At 62.0% G+C, this 17,181-nt stretch overlaps 1 protein-coding gene across 1 annotated transcript in view; it reads left to right on the top strand.

Annotated features, from left to right (window-relative positions):
• The window catches only part of FGD6 (FYVE, RhoGEF and PH domain containing 6), a 71,313-nt gene that overhangs the window by 14,477 nt on the left and 39,655 nt on the right, over positions 1–17,181 (top strand). The window lies entirely within an intron of this gene.

Below are 17,181 nucleotides of genomic sequence, written 5' to 3'. Positions count from 1 at the left end.
GCCGAGCAGCTTCGGTGCGCCATTGGCCGTGGGCACGGTTAGGTGGTGCCTGGAGAGGCTGCTGCCCTCCTGTCACACAGCAGCAGGACTGCTCACAGGCTCACAGAGGGGCAGGGCTTGGAAGGGACCTCTGGGTATCCTCCAGTGCCCTGTCAGGGCAGGTTCACCTGGAGCAGGCCGTACAGGGCTGTGTCCAAGTGGGCCTTGAAGGCTCCAGAGACTCCACCACCTCTGGGCAGCCTGCTCCGGGGCTCTGCCACCCCCACAGCCAAGAAGCTCCTCCTCATGTTTAGATGGAACTTCCCATGTTCAAGTTGATGCTCAGGACCTCTTCTCCTGTCACTGTCACTGAGAAGAGTCTGGCCCCACCTGCCTGACTCCCACCCCTGGGTATTTGGAAGCATTGATCAGCTGCCCCTCGGCTGCTCTGCTCCAAGCTCACCAGCCCCAGCTCTCTGAGTCTTCATATGAGAGGTGTTCCAACCCACTCAGTGGCCCCCAGTGGAGACTCTGCAGTAGTTCTTTGTCCTTCTTGAGCTGAAGGGCCCAGAACTGGTATGGAATTACCAGCACATGGAGGGTGGCTCCCAGGAGGATGGAGACTCCCTTTGTACAAGGAGTCCCATGGAAAGGGGCAAGGGGTCTGGGGAGATTCCCAGTGGGCTCCAGAAGGAAATGTTCCCCCTGGGCACAGTCAGGCACTGGAATCCTCTCCCAAGGACAGTGGTGGAGTCCTCTCCCTGGGGCAGTTGGGAGGCTCAGCTTGGCAGGGTGCTGGGCCAGCTCCTTGCAGCTCCACTCTCAGCTGGAGAGGTTGGAGCAGAGGCTCCTTGGGGTCCCTTCCTGCCTGGCACTCTGGGAGTCTGTGACCTTTCTGTGAGCTTTCCCTGGTGTGAAAAGTTTGCACCTGGCAGAGAGTGAGAAGGAAAAGTGAGCTGCTCATCCCTCATGTGTGCCAGGGATTTGGGGAGCTCTTGTGTGTGCTTTGGCAGAGTGGATGGAAGCAAACCAGATCAGTCATGTGTTTGTGCCTAGGAGTGCTTCAGTGGGGAGGAGAGAGCAGCACCAAGCTCAGGGTGAGCTTGGAACAAGCATCAAGAAAGTGCAGAGCTGCTGGGGGTGTGGAGGGAAGGAGCAGATGGCAGAGCTGGAAAAGCAGAGAGGCCTTTGTGCATGCAGAGCCTCCATCAGGGCTGGGAAGCTTTGTGGGGGTAAGCAAAGCTGCTGCCTCTGGTGCACATCCCTCTGCTCCCAGCAAAGGCAGCACTGGTGCAGGAGTGTGTGTGGCACACAGGGCACTGCTCTGTGGGCTGCTGCTGTGTTTTGGTGTGTCAGGAGGTGGTGCAGGCAGATAGCATCAGCAGGCTCAGGGAGGGGTTGGACTGATCCCTGGCTGTGTGCAAACCAGCTGCTACATGCACAAGGCAGGAGCAGGTCTTCTAACATCTGTGATGCTGTGACCAGGGAGGCTGCAGAAGGTGGCCAGGCTCAGTCTGCCCCCACACAGCATTGGAGAGTGTGGCTGCAGCTGACTGTGATCCGGTGTGGTGCTGAGCTTCCTCACTGGAGATCATCCCTTGAGGGAGACCTCAAATCCAGCCAGGGTGGGGAGACACTGCAGACACAGGGAGGCTGTGGCTGCCCCCTCCCTGGAGGTGTTCAGAGCCAGGCTGGATGAGGCCCTGAGCAGCCTGGGCTGGGGGGAGGTGTCCCTGCCATGGCAGGGGGCTGGGTGAGCCTTGAGGACCCTTCCAAGCCAACCCCTTCTGTGGATCTGTGATTTGAGTGAAACCTGCAGCCCCCAGCAATCTTCTTCACACTCTTGAGGATATACACAGACTGGGGAGAGGGAAGGAGCTTCTGCACAGCCACATTGAGCTTCCTTTGCACTGAGAGCTGCTAACCATGGTGCAGTTACTTCCACAGCTCTCCAGCAGCACAGAAGTCCCTAGGGAAGGAGTGGAGAGGGTGGGCAGTGGTCAGCTGCTGCAGGAGCAGATGCAGGAGGCTGAAGGGGCCTCACCTGGACAGAGCCAGCCAGGCAGCTCCTTCGTGTTCCCCACCAGCTGCTCTCTGAACTCCTTTGAGGCTGCTTTATGAATGTCATCTGCCCTTTCCTGCCCACTCCTGTGCCAGCCTTTCAGCCTGCCCTGGCCCAGGTGGCACAGCCAAACCGGTTAGAGGAGGAGTGCTGATGTGATTGCAGTCATGAGGGCTCCTCTGTGCCCCAGCCTGTCAGAACATGCACTCAGCTCCTCTCTGCAGATCCTGGCACAGGAGGCTCCTGTAATGCACTGCTGATTACCTCCTGATTAAAGCCAGTGGACAGAGGAGGTTGTGCTGCTGGGAAACCCAAGGGCTGATTGCCTGCACTTGCAGTCCTGGCAGCACAAGTGCTGTGCCCTGAGCCTGAGTGCCAGGCTTGCCATTACCAGAGGAGCCTGCTGGTGCCTTCACCCCAGGCCACACTGCTCTGGAGGAAGAAACAAAGCTTTCAGAAGGTACCCAGTGCTTCAGAGGCCACTGAGAAACCCCCTCCCCATCCCATGTGGGGCAAGCAGGGTGCTGTAGTGGGAATGGTCACAGCCTCTGCCACTCGGATCCTGCCTTGGTCTCACTCCATCCATGGATTCATGACTGGGTTGGCTTGGAAGGGACCTCCTCCAGCTCCAGCCCCCTGCCATGGCAGGGACCCCTCCCACCAGCCCAGGCTGCTCAGGGCCTCAGCCAGCCTGGCCTTCAACACCTCCAGGGAGGGACAGCCACAGCCTCCCTGGGCAGCCTGTGCCAGGCTCTCCCCTCCCTGCTGCAGAACATTCCAGTATCCAGTCTCCATCTCAAGCTTCAGGCCATTCCCTCTCTGGATCCAGATGCTTCTGGGCCGTCCCACAGGGGTTTCAGTGCCTGGGTAATCAATGCTGGGTGTTGTTTCCATTTGCCTCCTGATTTTGCCATTACTTGGTGCCACCTCTGCTGCAGGTGGGCTGGGCTTTGAGCCAGGCCCCCAGCAGCCTGTGAAGCACTGAGGTGGGACAGGAGCTGCTGCTGGAAGGTTCGTGGGTGTAAGCTTGAGCCAAGTGGTTCAGGGGAACACTCTCAGTGAAGAAAGCAAGGCCAGTGTCTTGGGAGCAGGGAATCTGTGTTCTGTTTCCCCTGCAGGAACAAAAGAGGTCCTTGAGGTAGTTTTGAAGGATGATTTTGTCCCAGGCTGCCAGTTTGACAGGGGGAGTTCAGCTGGCTGAGGCACTGTGAGGGCTGCCAGCAGAGCAAGTGCAGAATGCAAGCTGTGGGGTGGGAAGTGTGCTGGTAAGTGTCAAGGAGCTCCTGCTGCAGGTAACAAGAGGGAAGGCAGCTCTTGGGGCTGGGTGGCTCAGGAGGAGTGAATGGTTCAGGCCTGGAAGGTGAGGGGGGAAAGGCAGTGCAGCTGGAATGCCAGCAGTGGCCAGCAGTTGTGATGGCTCTGCTGGGAGGTGAAACCTCCTCCTGCCAGAGAGATCTGTGCATTCATTCTCCTCCTGTGAGTGGCAAACCTCTGCTCTGGAGAGGACAGCAAAGTCTGCCCTGGACTGGCAGTGAGAGTGCTCAGTAAGCTGAGGATGCAGAGGGAGAGTGGATGTGCCTGGGAACAGGGAGCACAGGCTGAGACTGCTCTGCTTCTTGGGAGCTCTGGGGTTAAGGTGTTTGTGGTGTTCTAGGCAGCAGTCCTGCTTCAGGCTGGGTGAATCTGCTGCCTCACCCTGCAGGGAGCAGGCTGCAGGTACTGGCTGCTGCCAGGGGGGAGGAGGGCTGAGGGGGGTGGACAGCATCCATGGCTGCCCCGTGCTTCCAGCCAGGCTTTGCTCTGGGGAGGGCTGGGCCAGGGAGGGGAAGGAAGTACCCTGTGACAGAAAGCTTCTGAGGTCTTCAGGTTTGGTAGATGGAAGACTGCTTCCTATCCCCCCAGCCCTGCTGGTTTAGCAGCATCCATTGGTGTCCCAGGAGTGAGCATCTCGCTGCAGAGTCTGGAGGTGGTTGCCTGGCCTGAAGGCTGCTCTGGTAACTGAGTCCCCAGAGGTCCATTCAGTGGCCAGGAAAGCCTTCCTGGAACATGTAATTGAGCACTGAAGGCCATGTGGTTAAGCATTCTGCTTTGATACATGCTCCTCTTTGATGTGCTGAGCTGGGCTGTGGTTGAGACATGCTCCTGAGGAGCAGGATTGCAGCAGACAGATGTGGGGGTGCTTAGGGGTTGGCCCTGTTGGGGAAGGGCTTTGCTTTTGCAACTGCAGAATTAGCACTCAAAGAACCCTGCAAGAGAAACAGTGAAGGACTAAACCACTGCAGGGTCTAAGAAAGAGAGCCTGCAACCCCTTCTGCCGGGGGTGGCAAGCACTAAACACACCTCAAGTGTTGAAGGTGTTCTGTAGCAAACCCCTCCTGGCCTTTGTGTTGAGTTGCAGTGAAAGAGGTCCTCACAGGCAGTGACAGGACCAGGAGCAGATGCAGGTTGGATGTGAGGAAGAAGTTGTGCCCCAGGAGGGTGGCGAGAGCCTGGCACAGGCTGCCCAGGGAGGTGGTGGAAGCCTCCTGCCTGGAGGTGTTTGCAGCCAGGCTGGAGGTGGCTGTGAGCAACCTGCTGTGGTGTGAGGTGTCCCTGGCCATGGCAGGGGGTTGGAGCTGGCTGAGCCTGGAGCTCCCTTCCAGCCCTGCCAGCTCTGTGATTCCCATGGGAGCAGAGGCCAGGCAGGGGTCTGGAGTCCATCAGCTTCTTAAGGATGAGAGTGGGTTAGTGCCTGGTCTGAAGGGGAGAGGTTCCCTTTCCTCCAGCAGCTCTCTGCCAGCCTGGCTCTGTGCTCCTGGCAGGTCTGTGGCACCCTCACTTGTCCCTCAGCCTCTGCTCCAGCAGCTGCCCCTCAGGTTTCAGTGCAGCAGCTCTGAGGAGCTGCTTTGCCTATCAGGCCTCAGGATCTTTGCTCCTGTGCTGCCCCTGCCTTGCTGGTTGTGCTCTGCTGCTTTGAGCCTGCCTCCTCCTCCCCTCCCTACCCCACTTTCTCACGTTGCTTATGCAGCTGGCAGCCTTCTGCCAGCTCCCAGGGCTTGTCAGCCAGGAGTGAGTCAGATGATTCAGATCTCTTTTTCCCCAGCCCTGCCAGGCTGATTGCAGAGCCTGTCTGGCAGTCCTGGCTCTGGAGCTCGGGAGAGGGCATGGACAAAGCAGGCACAGGGAATTTGATGGCTACTTACAGCTTCACAGTCTGCACTGGGATGGGAGGGAGCCTCCAAGGGCATCCTGTCCAACCCCTGCAGGCAGCAGGGACAGCTCCAGCCAGAGCAGGCTGCCCAGGGATGCATCCAGGCTGAGGCTGAATGTCCCCAGGGCTGGAGCCTCAGCCACCTCCCTGGGCAGCCTGTGCCAGTGTCTCCCCAGCCTCCCTGTGCAGAGCTCCCTCCTGATGTCCAACCTCACTCTGCCCTGCTCCAGTTCCAAACCACTGCCCCTGGGCCTATCCCCACAGCCCCTCCTGAGCAGTCCCTCCCCAGCTGCCTGCAGCTCCCCTGCAGACCCTGAGATGCAGCTCTGAGCTCTCCCTGGAGCCTTCTCCTCTCCAGGCTGAGCAGCCCCAGCTCCCCCAGCCCATCTTCACAGGAGAGGTGCTCCAGCCTCATCTTCTGGGCCTCCTCTGGACCCTCTCCACCAGGTCCCTCTTGTGCTGGGGTCCCACAGCTGGACACAGCAGGGCAGGTGAGCAGAGGGGCAGGCTCCCCTCTCTCCATCCCTGGCACTGGGCACTGGCAGTGCCCATCTCTGGCTGCTGCCCCGCTTCTGCCCCACCAGCAGAGTGGGAAATGGAAGCAGTCACTTGGCAGCTCTGATCTTCTGCCACAAGGACTTTGGGAAGGAGTTGGCTGCAGGCAGATGGTGGAACCCTCGTGCTGGAGGCTGCCTTGATGCTCCTGGAGCTCCTTCTCCTTGCTGAGGGGCCAGTCAAGCCCCTGGGACTCCTCTGTGTGGTGGTGTGGAGCTGCTTCTCTCCTGCTGCTGGGGCAGCGTGTGTGAAGCCACAGGAAAGGCTCAGGGTGATTTATTTTCCCTCTTGCTCAGGAAAGCACATGGGCTGCTGAGGGCTTTCTTTTCCTTCCTTGCAGGCAGGCACACAAGGCAGAGTCACCAGGGCTTGCTCTTCCTGTAACAGGAGGAGTTTTCCTTCATGTGGAGGTGGCTTGCAGCCACACAGCCTTGCAGTCTGCTGAGTCTCACAGGGTCAGCCAGGCTGGAAGAGACCTCCAAGATCATCAGGGCCAACAGATCACCCACCCCTAACTCATCAATAAATGCCTCACCCAGGCTCTTCTGAAACACTTCCAGGGACATCAACCCCACCCCTCCCTGGGCAGCCATCCCAAGGCAATCTCTCTTCCTGGGAAGAACTTCTTCCTTACCTCCAGCCTAAACCTCCCCTGGCACAGCTTGAGACTGTGTCCTCTTGTTCTGGTGCTGCCTGCCTGGGAGAAGATTCCAACCCCTACCTGGCTGCAACCTCCCTTCAGGGAGTTGTAGAGAGCAAGAAGGTCTCCCCTGAGCCTCCTCTTCTCCAGGCTAAGCAACCCCAGCTCCCTCAGCCTCTCCTCCCAGGGCTGTGCTCAAGGCCTCTCCCCAGCTTTGTTGCCCTTCTCTGGACACCTTCCAGCAGCTCAACCTCCTTCCTGACCTGAGGAGCCCAGAACTGGACACAGGACTCAAGGTGTGGCCTGAGCAGTGCTGAGCACAGGGCAGAATGAGCTCCCTGCTCCTGCTGGCCACACTGCTCCTGATGCAGGCCAGGATGCCATTGGCTCTCCTGGCTGCCTGGGCACACTGCAGGCTCATGTTCAGTTGCTGTCACCCAGCACCCCCAGGTCCCTCTCTGCCTGGCTGCTCTCAGCCACTCTGCCCCCAGCCTGTAGCACTGCCTGGGGTTGCTGTGGCCAAGGTGCAGCCCCTGGCACTTGGATGTGTTCAGTCTCCTGCCCCTGACCTCTGCCCAGCCTGTCCAGGTCCCTCTGCAGCCTCTCCTGCCCTCTGACAGCTCAGCTCCTGCCCCACCTGCTGTCATCCTCATTCTTTGGAGGGCAGCTTCACATGTTGGTGTGCTGTGCAGCCTGCAGCAGGATTCCTGCTGGAAGAGAAGCTGTGCCCTGGGGGAAAGGTTTGAATCTTCCCTACTGAAATCTGAGGGAGCTCTGCCAACCTCCTCCCCTTCTCCTTTGCCTCTCATTTCCCTTTTCACACCAGAGTAAGTGGGACTTGTCTTGCTTTGAAAGAGATCTTCACACATCCTCCTCCAGATGTTTGACATGTGCTGACAGCATCTGGTTTGGTGTGGGGAAGGATCCTGAGGCCCATGCTCTCCAGTAAGGCAGAGGAAGGAGCTGGAGAGCTGCATCCTTCCAGTACCAAGTTCCTTATTCTGGAGCTCAGTCAACTCAGCTCAGTGCTGGAATGGTCATGGGCTGGAGGCAGCTGTGCACAGCACCAGGATTGCCAGCTGGCAGAATGCTTGTCCTTCTTTCTTTCCCCTCTCTTCCCAAGGGCTCCCTCTGGGTTTGGGCAGGACAAGGGGATGGGTGGAGCAGGCTGGTGTGGGCACAGCACCCAAGGAAGCTTTAGGCAGAGTTGGAGGTACAGTAGTTAAGGACTTGCAGTTTGCTGGCTGCTGTTAGAAGAGCCAGGCAAAAATAGCTGTGGTTGATGTTCTTGCTGTTATCTTTGCACTGGGTGTGCTTGGGGCTGCCTTTGGCTGTGGCTGTGAGGGGGAGCAGGCCTGGCAGCAGTGCCTGCCAGGAGCCAGGAGTGTGCTGGGCAGCTCCTGCTGAGCAAACCCCTCTGCCCCTCTCCCAGAGCCTTGGCAGTGACTTTGGGGCCTGCCTCCTGGGCATCCCTTCACCTGGGAGCAGGTGCAGTCCTCATGCACCAAAGCACCCAGCCTGGAGAGTGAATGTCCCTGCCCCTTTCCCACTGAAGCAGTGCTCCCCAGGGGTGGCACAAGCCTCCTGCTCTGTGCCTGGATGCCCCTGGTGCAATGGAAGGGTTCTTCATCCTTCCCTCTGCGGCCATGGCCTCAGCTCGGCGCGGTGCCCGAGGGCGGTGTGGGGGAGCCTGGGGCCAGCCCCCTGCCCCCTGCTTGTGGTGAGCAGGAGCCCAGCCTCACTCCCCCTCAGGAATCAATCTCCAGTGCTTTAGCTGGCTTCTCCCCCCTCCTTCATCCCATGTGTTGTTTCTCTCCCCCCAGCTCTGGCAGCCTGTGTGTCCTCTTCCTCACGATGGGAGCAGCTTAGCTGTGCTGGGCGCCGGCTCTCAGCCTGCCCCCCAGCTCCAGCCCCTGCTGGGGGCACCACGTTTCTGGAGGAGCTTTAACACAGAGGCCTGGCTCTGTTTTCTGAGCCTGGGCTCGCTGTGCTGAGTGTGAAACATCCCAGGCATGTGTGTGTTGCTGCTGAGCTGCCCAGGGAGCTGAGGAATTGCCAACACAGCCTCACCGAAGGGCCCCGCGGGCAGCCCTGGGGCACCGCTGCTGCTGGGGTTTGCAGCTGGAGGTGGAGGGCATCTGAGGGCTGCCTGCACCTCCCCTTAAACCCTGCCTTCCAGAGCCAGGCACCAGGCTCTGTGCACCGTGGTGCTGGTCCCAGGGGGGCTGCCAGGGCGGATTGCCCGGGGCAGAGGACGCGTGCAGCGCTGGGAGCCTGCAGCACAGCTGGCAAAGGCCTGCCTCGGCTTTGGGCTCTGCTTTGCAGAGGGAAGCCAGGTCTTGATTGCTGCTTGTTGAGCAAATCAGTCTAGGCCTGAGGCTGAGAGGAGCTGGGCTACCTGCTGCTGGCTGCAAGCACTGGGCCAGCTGGGCTGCAGCGAGTCAGGTGCTGCTGCTTGCAGGGGGCACGACCCACCAGGCTAAAGCTGCTGGCAGCTCCCAGCAGTGCTTGTGGAGTCTTCCTTGCCCAGAAACCCCAGGGCCGAGCAGGGAGCAGCAGAGCTGAAGGCTGCCACAAAGAGGGCAGTTTGTGGTGTTTCTCTTGGTAGGAGCCAGCTGGGAGCATTCCCCCTGCAGCAGCTCTGTGCCCAGGGGGCAGCAGCTCTGTACCCAGGGGGCAGCAGCTGTGTAGCCAGGGGGCAGCAGCTCTGTGCCCAGGGGGCAGCAGCTGTGTGGCCAGGGGGCAGCAGCTGTGTGGCCAGGAGGCAGCAGCTGTGTACCCAGGGGGCAGCAGCTGTGTGCCCAGGAGGCAGCAGCTGTGTGCCCAGGGGGCAGCAGCTGTGTGCCCAGAGGGCAGCAGCTGTGTGCCCAGGGGGCAGCAGCTGTGTGCCCAGGAGGCAGCAGCTGTGTGCCCAGGGGGCAGCAGCTGTGTGGCCAGGGGGCAGCAGCTCTATGGCCAGGGGGCAGCAGCTGTGTGCCCAGGAGGCAGCAGCTGTGTGGCCAGGGGACAGCAGCTGTGTGCCCAGGAGGCAGCAGCTGTGTGGCCAGGGGGCAGCAGCTGTGTGCCCAGGAGGCAGCAGCTGGCTTGTGAGGCACCAGTGGCTCTCATCTGAGCTGCACTTCAAGCCAGTGGTCCTGAGCTGCTCCTTTGCCAGTGAGTGACCACCACAGAGCTCCTGACTTGCTGTGACAGCCTGAGGTGCTGCTGCTGCTGCACACAGTGCAGCTGGGATTGAGTGAAGCAGCCAGCAGATGGTGAGAGCTGATTCTGCTCACCTGCAGCACTGTGTCTGCCTCTGGGCCTCCCAGTGCAAGAAGGACACAGAGCTGCAGGAGCAGCTCCAAGAGGAGGCCACAAAGCTGATCAGAGGACTGGAGAGCCTCTGCTGTGCTGTGGGGACAGGCTGAGGGAGCTGGGCTTGTGCAGCCTGGGGAAGAGAAGGCTCCAGGGAGAGCTGTGGGGCCAGGCTTGCAGGAGTTGGGGGTTTTGGCCTGGAGAAGAGGAGGTTTTGGAGAGGTCTTTTAGTGGCTCTCAAGTAGCTGAAGCTCCCAGAAAGCTGGAGGGGGACTCTTTCCCACAGGAAGAGGGGCAGTGGTTTCAAGCTAGAGAAGGGCAGATTGGGGTTGGCCATTGAGAAGCTCTTTATGAGGATGCTGAGACACTGGAGTGGGTTGTTCAGGGAGGGCCCATCCCTGGGGGCATTGGAGGTCAGGCCTGATGGGGCTCTGAGCAGCCTGCCCTAGCTGGAGGTGTCCCTGCTGACTGCAGGGGTAGGACTAGCTGCCCTTTGGGGGTCCCTCTGCATTGTCATGCCATGATGCTGGTTCAATTCTTGCAGTCTCCAAAGAGCCTCTTGCAGGAGTGCCCTGCCCTGCCCCAAAGCCTTCCCCTGGGGCTCAGCTGGGTGCAGCTTGTTCCTGTGCTCTGGCTGTGATTCAGGAGGGCATTTCAGTTCCTCAGGGTGCCCTTGCAGTGCCCTGAGCAGCCCAGAGAGAGCACAGCACGACAGTTACAGGTGATGCAGACAGCCAGGGATTCACTGCTCCTCTTTGCCTCTTGTTTGTGCTGCTCTTTGTGGCCCTCTGTCTGTGGCCGCCCCAGAGGTCTGTTCTGTTCCTTGGCCACCTCCCCTCTGGAGGGGGAGCACACAAAGTCCATTGATGCATCCCCACAGCTCCAGGCAGTCTGGAGAACCATCACTGAAGTGAGATGGTGATGAAGTGCCTGGCATGGCCTTGGCATCAGAGCAGCAACCACTCCTGGGCTGTTGCCCTGGGTGGTGGTTGTTAGCCCTAGGAACACACAGAACTCCCTGAAACGATGGAGCTGTGCCTGCAGACAGGCAGTTGGCAGGAGTCTGATGCTCTCCTGTGTGAGAGGACACCTTGCTGTCTGGCCCTGGCAGTGAGAAGGCCTTTTTTGGCAGAGGCTGGAGCCCAGCAGCTTGGCTGGGGTCAGGCAGCCAAGCTCAGTGCTGGCAGCCAGGGCAGCGCTGCCAGGCGCAGGGGTGCCCACGCTGACCACCGCCCCTCTGGAGGACAGAGAGAGCTCAGCTCCAGCTGCTTCCAGCTGTGTGTCTGTCACTGGAGCAGAGGGGAGCCCAGGGATGGTGCAGCAGTGACTCAGGTAAGACAGACCCCTGCTCCAGGCTGCTTTTCCTTCCCGGGTGCTGCTGGAGGCTGCGGTGTGCCTGGAGGAGAGAGGGGAAGCAGGGGGCGTGAGGAGGAGGGTGGGGGATGGGATTCTCTGCCTGTGATGGTGGACTGTCACCACTGTGCAGTGTCTGGAGTTGCAGTGATGAGGTGAAGGCAATGTGCTAGGGCCCAGGGGCATCTGGAGTGAGGTGAAGTCCATCTTCATGCTTTGCAGTCTGCTTTGCAGTAGTGCTGGGGTTGGCTTCCTCGGGGTGGCTGTGGGGCTGAGGCACTGCCTCAGCATGCAAAGCTCCTTCCTTGGTGCCCTTGTTCAGCTTGCTGAGCACTAAGCCTGTGCTGTGCTTGCTTTGACACCCTTGCAGGAGCTCACTGGTGCCCTTGGTTAGTGGTCACTGTGGCCCTTCTGCCTCTGCTGATCAGATGGTGCTGGGTGATGAGGTGGACTCGATGATCTCAAAGGGCTTTTCCACCCTGGTTAACTCTGTTCCATTCCCAGCTGTGGCTGCATTCAGACCTGCTGCCCTGTGTTCAGTCAGTGAGCACTAGATAAAGACAGCCTTAACCAGGAGCTATTACCCTGAAGCAAAAGGAGGTTCACTGAGCAGCTCCAAGCAACAATTTCATTTTCCCCTTGGCTTCCCTACAGCATCTGCAGCTCTTTGGAGCAGCCAGATCACAGCTTCCAAAGAGGTTTGGGGGCTTACCTGTACTCACATCCCTTCTTTCTGCCTTGGAAGAGAGGTTCTGGGTGTGGGTAGAGAAGAACCTTTTGGTTTGGTTTGGTTTGGTTTCCCCTCCCTTCTTTACCCTTGAGGTTCCCCAGGAGCCTGCAGCCAGGATCCATGGAGGGAGTGAGGCAGTGAGCTGTTGCAGTGTGAGGGGCTGTGGAACAGCAGCAGCTCAGCTCTCCACCGGGGGCTGCTAGGTCTGAAACAGCCCCAGCTGAGGGTGCCCCAGTTGTGGAAGCTGCCCTTGAGACCTGCAGGAGGAGAGGCAGCAGCAGGAGCTTTGCCTCTGGAGGAGAGCCAGGAGCAGGCAGCGGCAGGAGGGTTGCTGTGGCAGGGCTGTGAGGTGTAGCAGCAGACAAAGGCTCTGGGGTGCAGTGTCCTGGCAGGGCCTCCTGCCTGCTGGCTCTCTGCTCTGTGTGTGTGGCAGCTGAGAGGCAGCCCCAGCTTGTGTCACTTTGTACTGAAGGCTTCCTTTGGAAGCACCACCAGGGAACCTCCACAGTGAAAGCCTGCAGGAGGGGGCAGGGGGGGATGAGGTGCTGGGAGACTGCTCCAACGGGCAGAGTGGAAAGCACAGCCCTTTAAAGAGAGCAAAAGGCTGAGAGAAGGATTTAGCAGAGCTGTGTGCAAGGCTCTGTGCAGTTGCCATCCCTGTGGGGTGCTGATCACTTACTGGAGGGAGAAAAACCACCTGCAAGTGGTGGGGCTCCGGGGGCCCTGGGGTGCAGGGCAGCAGCAGGGGTGAATCTCTCCTGACAAAGACTGGGGAGCTGTGGGAACTTGCACCTGAGGAGCTGGGCTGATGCTGAGATAAGGACTCATGACTCAATCCAGGATGCTGCACACTGCCTGCTGCTGGGGCAGCCCAGGGCACAGAGGCTCTGCCACCCAGCCCAGCCCAGCTGAGATGCTCTCTGCCTCTGAGTTACTGGGGAGTGAGTGTGGAATGTTCAGTGTCACTTCAGGCCACGGTGTCCTGTGCCGTGCCTGAGCTGACAGTGCCTGCACAGGGAGCCTCAGGTGTACTGGAAGCTTCCTCAGCAGCAGAGCTGAGCCTGTCTGGACTGGCCTTGGCCAGCTTTGGAGGACAAGAAGAGAGGTTTATGCTGATTAGCAGTTGTTTCTTCTGGCTCTAACAGCGTGCTGCCTGCCTGTGGGGGCAGGCTGGGAGCTGGGGCTGTTCAGCATGGGGAAGAGAAGGCTCCAGGGAGACCTCAGAGCAGCCTGCCAGGACCTGAAGGGCTCCAGGAGAGCTGGGGAGGGACTTGTGACAAGGGCTGGGAGTGCCAGGAGGAGAGACAATGGCTTTGAGCTGGGAGAGGGGAGACTGAGAGTGGAGAGGAGGAAGAGATTCTGCACAGTGAGGGTGGGGAGAGCCTGGCACAGGCTGCCCAGGGAGGCTGTGGATGTCCCTCCCTGGAGGTGTTCACAGCCTGGGCTGGTGGGAGGGGTCCCTGCCCATGGCAGGGGGCTGGAGCTGGCTGAGCTTTGGGGTCCCTTCCAGCCCAACCCATTCATGAATCTCTTCCATGGCAGCTTTCAGTTCACCTTGCTGCCTGCCTCAGCAGGCCTGCCAAGCTTTGTCTCATTGATGCTTTGCTGTTGCATCACAAAAGCACAGCAGAGTCCCTGGCTTATGCCATGAGCTGCTCCTCCTGAGGCAGAGGAAGGATCCCTTTGCCTTGTGTCAAAGGAAAAAGCCCCAGGTCTATCTTTAGAGCACTTGCTGCCGAGATAGGGCCGGCAGGGTGAGCTGGCAGGGCGAGCTGGCAGGGCTGCTGTCTCACATGACTGATAATGCAGAAGTTGCTCTCGCTGCTGCTGTGGGTAGGACAAGCATCCTGCTGGAGAGGGGAGAGGGGAGAGGCAGTTCACAGCAGCCCCACAGTGCCTCTCAGAAGAGCTGCTTAAATATAACCACTGCTGCCTGCCTGGCCTTGGGCAAAGGGGAACTGAGAAGGTGGTAGGAAAGATGCTGCTTGGTTGAAGGCTTGCTACCACCCCCAGACTCGCAGGGAGGCTGCAGGGGATTCACTTTGTCCAGAGGGAGCTTGCAGAGAGCTGCACAGACACTGACATGTCACAGGTGGCTGCAGAGGCAACAGTACAGAGAGTGAGCAGGAGCTCTCTGTTTGCACAGGTGGAGGTGCAAGGGGGGCAGGTGCCCTGCAGCAGATGCCTGCTAAAGCTGCACTCCTCCAGCTCCAAGCCACTGTCCCTGGGCCTGCCACTCCCAGCCCTTGTCCACAGTCCCTCCCCAGCTCTCCTGGAGCCCTTCAGGCACTGGCAGGCTGCTCTGAGGTCTGCCTGGAGCCTTCTCCTCTCCAGGCTGCACAGCCCCAGCTCTGCCAGCCTGTGCCCAGAGCAGAGGTCCTGCAGCCCTCTGCTCACCTTTGTGGCCTCCTCTGGAGCCTCTCCAGCAGCTCCCTGGAAGTGCTGAGGCAAATCAGTGACTGCAGAAGGCTTTTGGTGTGCTGCTGGTGCTGCTCCTGAGCAGAGCTGCTGGAGGCTTCCTGGGGCCAGCTGCGGTGCTCTCCGGCTCCGTGGGGCCAGCTCCGGTGCTCTCTGGCTCCGTGGGGCCAGCTCCGTGGGGCCAGCTCCGGTGCTCTCTGGCTCCGTGGGGCCAGCTCCGGTGCTCTCTGGCTCCGTGGGGCCAGCTCCGTGGGGCCGGCTCCGGTGCTCTCTGGCTCCGTGGGGCCAGCTCCGTGGGGCCAGCTCCGGTGCTCTCTGGCTCCGTGGGGCCAGCTCCGTGGGGCCAGCTCCGGTGCTCTCGGGCTCCGTGGGGCAGCTCCAGTGCTCTCCGGCTCCGTGGGGCAGCTCCGGTGCTCTCCGGCTCCGTGGGTCCAGCTCCGGTGCTCTCCGGCTCCGTGGGTCCAGCTCCGTGGGGCAGCTCCGGTGCTCTCCGGCTCCGTGGGGCAGCTCCGGTGCTCTCCGGCTCCGTGGGTCCAGCTCCGGTGCTCTCCGGCTCCGTGGGTCCAGCTCCGTGGGGCAGCTCCGGTGCTCTCCGGCTCCGTGGGGCAGCTCCGGTGCTCTCGGGCTCCGTGGGGCAGCTCCGGTGCTCTCCGGCTCCGTGGGGCAGCTCCGGTGCTCTCCGGCTCCGTGGGGCAGCTCCAGTGCTCTCCAGCTCCGTGGGGCATCTCCGGTGCTCTCCGGCTCCGTGGGTCCAGCTCCGGTGCTCTCCAGCTCCGTGGGGCATCTCCGGTGCTCTCCGGCTCCGTGGGTCCAGCTCCGGTGCTCTCCGGCTCCGTGGGGCAGCTCCGGTGCTCTCCGGCTCCGTGGGGCAGCTCCAGTGCTCTCCAGCTCCGTGGGGCATCTCCGGTGCTCTCCGGCTCCGTGGGTCCAGCTCCGGTGCTCTCCGGCTCCGTGGGGCCGGCTCCGTGGGGCCAGCTCCGGTGCTCTCCAGCTCCGTGGGGCATCTCCGGTGCTCTCCGGCTCCGTGGGTCCAGCTCCGGTGCTCTCCGGCTCCGTGGGGCCGGCTCCGTGGGGCCAGCTCCGGTGCTCTCTGGCTCCGTGGGGCCAGCTCCGGTGCTCTCCAGCTCCGTGGGGCCAGCTCCGTGGGGCATCTCCGGTGCTCTCCGGCTCCGTGGGGCCAGCTCCGGTGCTCTCCGGCTCCGTGGGGCAGCTCCGGTGCTCTCCAGCTCCGTGGGGCAGCTCCGGTGCTCTCCGGATCCGTGGGGCCAGCTCCGTGGGGCCAGCTGCGGTGCTCTCCGGCTCCGTGGGGCCAGCTCCGGTGCTCTCCGGCTCCGTGGGGCAGCTCCGGTGCTCTCCAGCTCCGTGGGGCAGCTCCGGTGCTCTCCGGATCCGTGGGGCCAGCTCCGTGGGGCCAGCTGCGGTGCTCTCCGGCTCCGTGGGGCCAGCTCCGGTGCTCTCCAGCTCCGTGGGGCAGCTCTGGTGCTCTCCGGCTCCGTGGGGCAGCTCCGGTGCTCTCCAGCTCCGTGGGGCAGCTCCGGTGCTCTCCGGCTCCGTGGGGCAGCTCCGGTGCTCTCCAGCTCCGTGGGGCAGCTCCGGTGCTCTCCGGCTCCGTGGGGCCAGCTCTGGTGCTCTCCGGCTCCGTGGGGCCAGCTCCGGTGCTCTCCAGCTCCGTGGGGCAGCTCTGGTGCTCTCCGGCTCCGTGGGGCAGCTCCGGTGCTCTCCAGCTCCGTGGGGCAGCTCCGGTGCTCTCCGGCTCCGTGGGGCCAGCTCTGGTGCTCTCCGGCTCCGTGGGGCCAGCTCCGGTGCTCTCCAGCTCCGTGGGGCAGCTCTGGTGCTCTCCGGCTCCGTGGGGCAGCTCCGGTGCTCTCCGGCTCCGTGGGGCAGCTCCGGTGCTCTCCGGCTCCGTGGGTCCAGCTCCGGTGCTCTCCGGCTCCGTGGGGCAGCTCCGGTGCTCTCCAGCTCCGTGGGGCAGCTCCGTGGGTCCAGCTCCGGTGCTCTCCAGCTCCGTGGGGCAGCTCCGGTGCTCTCCGGCTCCGTGGGTCCAGCTCCGGTGCTCTCCAGCTCCGTGGGGCAGCTCCGGTGCTCTCCGGCTCCGTGGGGCCAGCTCCGTGGGTCCAGCTCCGGTGCTCTCCAGCTCCGTGGGGCAGCTCCGGTGCTCTCCGGCTCCGTGGGGCCGGCTCCGGTGCTCTCCGGCTCCGTGGGTCCAGCTCCGGTGCTCTCCGGCTCCGTGGGGCAGCTCCGGTGCTCTCCGGCTCCGTGGGTCCAGCTCCGGTGCTCTCCAGCTCCGTGGGGCCAGCTCCGGTGCTCTCCGGCTCCGTGGGGCAGCTCTGGTGCTCTCCGGCTCCGTGGGGCCGGCTCCGGTGCTCTCCGGCTCCGTGGGGCAGCTCTGGTGCTCTCCGGCTCCGTGGGGCCGGCTCCGTGGGGCAGCTCCGGTGCTCTCCGGCTCCGTGGGGCCAGCTCCGTGGGGCCGGCTCCGGTGCTCTCCGGCTCCGTGGGGCCAGCTCCGTGGGGCCGGCTCCGGTGCTCTCCGACTCCGTGGGGCAGCTCCGGTGCTCTCCAGCTCCGTGGGGCCAGCTCCGTGGGTCCAGCTGCGGTGCTCTTCGGCTCCGTGGGGCAGCTCCGGTGCTCTCCGGCTCCATGGGGCCAGCTCCGGTGCTCTTCGGCTCCGTGGGGCAGCTCCGGTGCTCTCCGGCTCCGTGGGGCCAGCTCCGTGGGGCCGGCTCCGGTGCTCTCCGGCTCCGTGGCCGCTCTCTCCCTGCGCTGTTGGTCACTTCCCCTCTGCCCCAGGCTGGTGTCTCGCTGCCCCCCCGTGGTGCCGCAGCCTTGGCTCAGGGTTTGCAGCGGGGGATCAGCCTGCACTCCCCTCCCTGCCTCCCCGCGGTGGGCTGTGGGACACAGTAGCTGCCTGGGTGTTTCCTGAGCCCTTCCTGCCTGCCCGGACAGAACCGAGCTATTTTAGT

This window comes from Melanerpes formicivorus, unplaced genomic scaffold, assembly GCF_026170545.1.
Source record: "Melanerpes formicivorus ecotype bairdi unplaced genomic scaffold, bMelFor1.0.p_v2 SCAF_8, whole genome shotgun sequence".
Taxonomy (NCBI): Eukaryota; Metazoa; Chordata; class Aves; order Piciformes; family Picidae; genus Melanerpes; species Melanerpes formicivorus.
The sequence above is the reverse complement of the archived record's forward strand: the minus strand, read 5'-3'. Positions and strand labels throughout refer to the sequence as shown.